The sequence below is a fragment of the Patagioenas fasciata genome, chromosome 1, assembly GCF_037038585.1.
Source record: "Patagioenas fasciata isolate bPatFas1 chromosome 1, bPatFas1.hap1, whole genome shotgun sequence".
Classification (NCBI taxonomy): domain Eukaryota; kingdom Metazoa; phylum Chordata; class Aves; order Columbiformes; family Columbidae; genus Patagioenas; species Patagioenas fasciata.
In genome coordinates this window covers 64,992,501-64,998,872 of record NC_092520.1, presented here as the reverse complement: position 1 = coordinate 64,998,872, position 6,372 = coordinate 64,992,501, and the positions used below count along the sequence as shown (strand labels likewise).

At 43.2% G+C, this 6,372-nt stretch overlaps 1 long non-coding RNA gene across 1 annotated transcript in view; it reads left to right on the top strand.

Annotated features, from left to right (window-relative positions):
- The first annotated feature begins 1,022 nt into the window (after positions 1-1,022).
- LOC136097266 (uncharacterized) overlaps positions 1,023-6,372 on the top strand; it is a 20,094-nt gene continuing 14,744 nt past the window's right edge. Inside the window, exon 1 of the long non-coding RNA XR_010650765.2 lies at positions 1,023-1,120. This is a non-coding gene — a long non-coding RNA (uncharacterized lncRNA). The remainder of the gene's footprint in view (positions 1,121-6,372) is intronic.

The following is a 6,372-nucleotide window of genomic DNA, read 5'->3' as shown; positions in this document are numbered from 1 at the left end:
TCTTTCCTTATTTATTTATTTGCTCAATTGCATATGTGGGTCTTATACTTTTTCATATATTGGCAACTGAGCTCTTGAGAAAAGTGAAATCCCTTTTCATCTTTCAATCAGCTCGTGCAACGAAGGGGCGAAGAAGTTTCTTTAGATCAAATGGTCCTATGAAATGAGCATTATAACCATCTTCAGCTTTCCTGAGCATACCTTCGGGTGTCTAAATAGCTTCTGTGACCACCTGACCATACTGTGGCAGAAGAGAGGATGCAATCAACCTTCTGCACCTTCAGCTCTGTGGAACCTGTGGCTTGTTGTGGGTGCTACCACTCCACTCTGTTTGTTCATTTGAAATCTCTTTGAAATTAGTAAGGTTAACAATGGCATATGTATTTGTCAGTTTGTGGCTCTTTCTATGTACAATAAATGATGTTCGAATGAGATTTTGATACTATTTAGAAACTGCTGGATGGTGGATCCCCCATTTTTCTCATAGGTAGCACATTTCCCACTTAGACCAGGTGTAATGGAAACTCACTGGAGCTCAGTGGCTTCTACTCAGCGTGAGATATCAAGGCAGTAAACTGCAGGAATGCAAAGAGAACAAGATGAATTTAAATGTCATATAATGGTTTGGGTTGTAAGGAACCTCCAAAGATCACCTAGTCCAAAGCCCCCCTTACTAGATCAGGTTGCTCAGAGCCCTGTCCACCCTGGTCTTGAAAGTTTCCAGGGATGGGGCATCTACCACCTCTCTGGGCAACCTGGGCCAGTGTTTCACCACCCTCATTGTAAAAAATTTCTTCCTCATGTCCAGCCTGAATCTCCCCTCTTTTAGTGTAAATACCTCAGAAGAGGACAGAGTTTGAAACATTACGAAATGCAGAACAAAAACATGAAATGAAGTATCAAAATGAGATGCTGTTGTGTACCTCTAAGATAAAAGTCTTGGCTGGGGAAGAAAAAAAAAAGATGCACAGGAAGTGCGGGGGTTGGAAGACAAGAAACCGCTCTTGTTGGGGATGGGTGACGGTTAAGAGCAGCCATAGTCACAGGGAGATGGTCTGAAGCGTAGAGATGACTGGTGATCTGCAGGATCTTGGAGAGGCCCAGGGAACACCCTGTGAAGGTAAGGAAACAGGCATAAAAATGCACACAGAGTATGTTGTTATTTTGTTAGAATTTGTCTAGTTCTTACCTTGTCAAAGCGGAGTACATCATCTCAGGTTGCTCCATAATGTCTCTGTGTTATGAGCTGCTTTCTCGTGTTCTCCTGAACAGTTAGCTTATCTGAGCAAGCTATTTCTTGGGCTGCAGCTCTGAGAAACATTTGCTTGAGCTATGCTGGGATGCTATGGTAATGCTGCTCCAGTGGCTCTGCTCAGGTGGGTTCCGGTCCTGTTTCTGAAACGGAAAGCTGCTCTGATATCACTGCTTGTGAAGTAGCTGGTCACTGAAAGAGAGCATCCTTACAGATAGACTCCAGAATTTTGCTCTTTCACTGGGAGCGATGTAGGTAAATAGAGCTGACACATAGTGCTGTGAACAGCAAGATCTTTGTGAACTGGTCGTTGAGACTTAAAAACTATTTTAGATGCAAACAGGGAAAAAAACTGAATTTTAAGTAGTTTCAAATAATATGTAAGTTTCTTTTTCCAATTCAAAATTAGGAATGAGCAAAACTACTGTAATGGTTGTGGTCTTGATATACCTACTGCTTTCCTAATAGTACTTACAACAGTTGCGAAGGTATGGAGTCAGTTAAAACAAACTGCTTTACAAATTTGCACTCCGATATCTTAAATCTTGAGAGGAAGGGGAGGGCTCCACAGTCATATTAAAACTTTCTCACTTGGTGGGGATTTCTATATTTTTATCTACTTCAAGAACCTTCTTTATTTTGTTCTAAAAATACCTATAGGTACTGTATGCTGATGCTAGCACATAGCTTCCTCCTGCTGCTTTTAAACTTCTGTTTCTGAGTCAGTTTGATGCTTGCACTTGTAAACCTGATACAGTTAAAGTAGTGTCGAGGGTTTAGATTGCGGGGTGACAATAAAACCCTGGCAGATGTATTGTTAACCTCCTCTCCCCCCCGCCCCGCTTCCCCTTTTGTCCCTCCCTCTCCCCACTCCCCACTCAGGACAGGCAATCGGGAGGGAAAGAAGGACAGAGAGAAGAGAGTTGGAAAAACTAGAAGCGTTTTACTAATACTACTAATAAGAATAGAGAAAATAATACAAAATATACAAAACCAACCTTGAAAGTCTCAGCAACTGCAGAGCCAGCACCCAAAGTCCTGGATTGGACTCTGCAGCCAACCGGAGCTGGATTCAGTCTCTCACTAGGCCTCAGTTCGCAGGGACGATTAGCAAGGCCCTCTCCTAATGTCGACCATAAGCAGAAGGGACGAAGAAGGGCAAAGACAAAAAGGGAAAGGGACAAGATCCTCATGATCTCCCGCTTTTATATGAAGTATTCACGTGAATGGAATGTTATACACCGTTGGTCAGTTTCTTGGTCACCAGTTTCTCGTTGCCCCTCTCGCGAGATGTCCTTCCATGCTTATCAATAAGTTTGCATTCCATTGCTAGATTTGCCAAAACATGTATCTGGTTCTCCAGGAAAATGCAGCTAATATGAAGGCTTTAGCTGACAGGCAAATTCACTAAAAGAGAAACTTTTTTTTTAACAAAAACAGGGCAAGTGGATATGTTCACTTTGAGTTTGAGTGCGAAAAAAAAAAAAATTGGAAAACCATCCTTGTTTCTGGCTTGAGTATTGTAACTGAAGCGAGGCTTCTGAAACAGAGGCTTGTGTTGGGGTAGGAGAGGTTCCCCAAAATGCCCTGACAGCAGATGTTGATCTTTCTGGGAAGGTTTCAGAGGCAGCCCCTCACTCAGCTGTTTTGTCCAGGTAAGTGGAAAATGAGAGTTGCTGCCTTGCTTGGAAACTTTTCCTCTTGTGATCCCTGCAAACCCAAACTCATGTGGACTTGTGTTTCCAGGCCTGAGTATATACCACAGACCTGCCAGGGTGCAAGCCTTGGCAATCCTTGCCTTACAATAGCAGAATACCTGAATTGCTCCGGTGGTGTGACTCCTCTCTGCTTTCTGCAGTATGGCTAAGATTTGGGGTAGGGAAATGGAAAAGAGTGTTATTCTGATTTTGAATGGGTCTAAAAAAAGTGAATCCAGAAACGGATTGAACGTGATCAATTGGGAGCATTTATGGCATGCACAGAAGTGGAAGAGGATGGGAAGTGAAGCAATTGGCTTTTTCATGTCTCCCCAAAGCATTCTTCATTTATCTTACAGAATCCTTGCTTTTTCATGTAGAAATAGTAATGTCTCTCCTGCTTCTAGGCTCAATGGCATGGCATTACTTTCTGTGTCTGATCTCCTATTATTTGGTTACCCACCATGAACTGCATAAGCTATCAAGAAAGCAATCTACAATTAAACTGAGTGTCTTTATTTCATTTTTCTCTCTCATATTTTAGCTTGGCTTACACAATTGTGCTGTAAATCAGTCCTGCCTCTTCCACAACATCTTTCATCCTGTTAGTCACTGTCAGGCGACTTTGACAAGGAAACTGAGGTCTCCAATAGCAAAGTCAGTTCCTGCAAGTTTTAGGAAAGTCAGTGGCAAGTTTAGAGAGACCTGGGTGACTGCCTCTTTTCCCCCAAGGAAGGCTGCAGCCTCAGCTAAGTAGTTATCTCCTCTGTTTGGCCTGTTGACAGTCCAGTGAGAGTATGTACGGCTTGGGATCACAGTCTGGGGATGTGTCACGAGGCTTCAGGAACATGGGAGAACAGGGAGAAAGTGTTGTGGAGAAAGGGAAGCTGGGGCTCGGCATATCATTTGTGGGGGCACATGGCTCAGTCTGTAGGGAGCCAGCCTTTGCTGGGTCTGCTGCCTGTAAAACACTCTTCTTCCTATGGTTGTCTAGATGATACAAACCCATGACTGCTTGGATCTTTTTTCCTAAAATTAAGATTCTTAGTATTTATGTTTGTTCTCTGCAGCAGGTTTGGATTCATTGCAGTGCTGATGAGTGAGTCCCACTGATTGTATCAGGATAACCAGGATCACATTTGGCTTTGGCTTTTCCTAGCATTTAATTTTAGAAGAGTGACCTCTTTCATGCTGATTTCTCTCTTTCACACATGCAGCAGCACTCCATTATGGCCACTGGCGGTGCCAAGGATGGGCTTAAGGATGTTTAATCCTTCTTGTTCAGAAGCCAACAGAGAGAAACCTGTTCTAAGAAAATAGAATTTTCTTTCACTTCTGCGTGCTGCTCACAATAAAATGTAAAGCCTTCAGGATAAATACTGAGAAATAAATAAATGTTTGCACCGCAAAAGGCAACTTTCATTACAAAGCTATGCTACTGACTACAATTAGGCTCCTCTTTATGTAAGTTTAAAAAAATTGTATGAATATCTGTAGAAGTAAGACTTAGCCATACGAGTTATTTTCTGCTTCATTTAGATTTTCTGTTAAATCTTATATCCCTTAGATTTCATTTGAGATTCACCTGAATCGATTACGTTGGCCAGTATGCAAAGTAATATGCCACTTCTCTTGCGATGTCCATGTAACCATAGCCCAAAAATAGTACACGTCAAAGTACTGGGAGACAGAGGAGATGCTCTTGGCTTGCTTTGCTATCAGTCTAGACTTAAACATTTTTCTGGAACTTTCTGTTGTCAGTGGAGCAAAAACTATAATTCAGCTGACCAAACATAGGTGTCTGCATCAATGGGAGCTGACTGGCTCCCTGAACTCCATTGGTTGTGTTAATTAGATTTCTACTCACTAGAATAAGACCTTAAACACGTATCTCGTAGTTACCCAAATGTATGTGTCTTGATATCAAATAGAGTCCACCCTAGGACCTTGATTCATTTCTCCACATAGAATCATGGAATACGTTGCATTAGAAGGGACCTTCAGAGACCATCTTGTCCACCCCCCTGCAATGAGCAGGGACATCTGCAACTAGACCAGGTTGCTCAGAGCCCCGTCCAGCCTGGCCTGGAATGTCTCCAGGGATGGGGCATCTACCACCTCTCTGGGCAACCTGGGCCAGTGTTTCACCACCCTCATTGTGTAAAACTTCTTCCCCATGCCTAGCCTGGATCTCCCCTCCTTTACTTTAAAATCATTACTGCTTGTCCTATCGCAATAGGTCCTGCTAAAAAGTCTGTCCCCATCTTTCTTACAGGCCCCTTTTAAGTACTGAAAGGCTGCAATAAGGTCTCCCTGGAGCCTTCTGTTCTCCAGGCTGAACAACCCCCACTCTCTCAGCCTGTCCTCACAGGAGAGCTGTTCCAGCCCTCTGGTCATTTTTGTGACCTCCTCTGGCCCCTCTCCAACAGGTCCATGTCTTTCCTGTACTGAGGGCTCCAGAGCTGGATGCAGGACTCCAGGTGGGGCCTCAACGAAGCAGATGCAGGAGTGTAGTTAAATTTGAGTGTTAACTGAGTTGCTGTAGAATATCTGTGACATCTGTATGGGACTAGTCTGCCGGAGTCTTTCCCTCCTTGTCTGGCGTCCGGAGACTGGATGGTTCACAACAATGCTGAAATTGACACTAGATGCCCATGTTTTAGCGAGTTGAGTCCTGTTCTATTTGCTGGGTATCTAGGTTCCCAAAACAGTTTGTGGAGCCTCCCTTGTAGTGGGACTTAGCAGCCTGACCTTTTAAAAATATTTTATTCCTCTACCCATCTGTTATCTGGAACTGAGAGATGGAGAGGGGTAGCTCAGGTGTGTATGTTTTCATACTCAGGGCTGCAGCAGAGCAGTCTGGAACCAAAAAATTCTCTTGCATGCCGTAACAGTAGCTCTTACTGTTCATAATAGCACAGGTACTGGAGCAGAAAGCAGTCAGAAAGCTGGATGCAGAGAGAAGGAGGGAAGCAGACCAGAATGTGTAATGCAACATACACACCCTCCAATATTTTAAGATCATTAGAGCCTAGGGCATAGTTTTGATCAGTCTGACACTTTGTTTGAAGTAAAAATACTGATGTTTACTTGAAATGTGCATGCTCTGTATATAGGAATGTGTTTGGTTGTTTGAGAGTTTGCTGTCTAGGCTTGGGGACAGTGAAGTAGTGAGTAAGGTGAAAACTTTTATCAGTTGTCTGTGAAGACTTAGCCCATATTGCATAAACTGTAGCTTAAGCAGCTCTACAGCTTGTTACTCATCTCCCCGAACTGTGAAGGGAACTGTTCACCACCAGTTCACCATGCAGTTCATCACCAGTGTGGACAAGAAAATCCATTATGCATTTTCTGGTTAGCTAGCATGAAATCCAATTTGTTGGCATTTCTCCTTAAAGAAATACAGCCTTCGATTATTTTGTT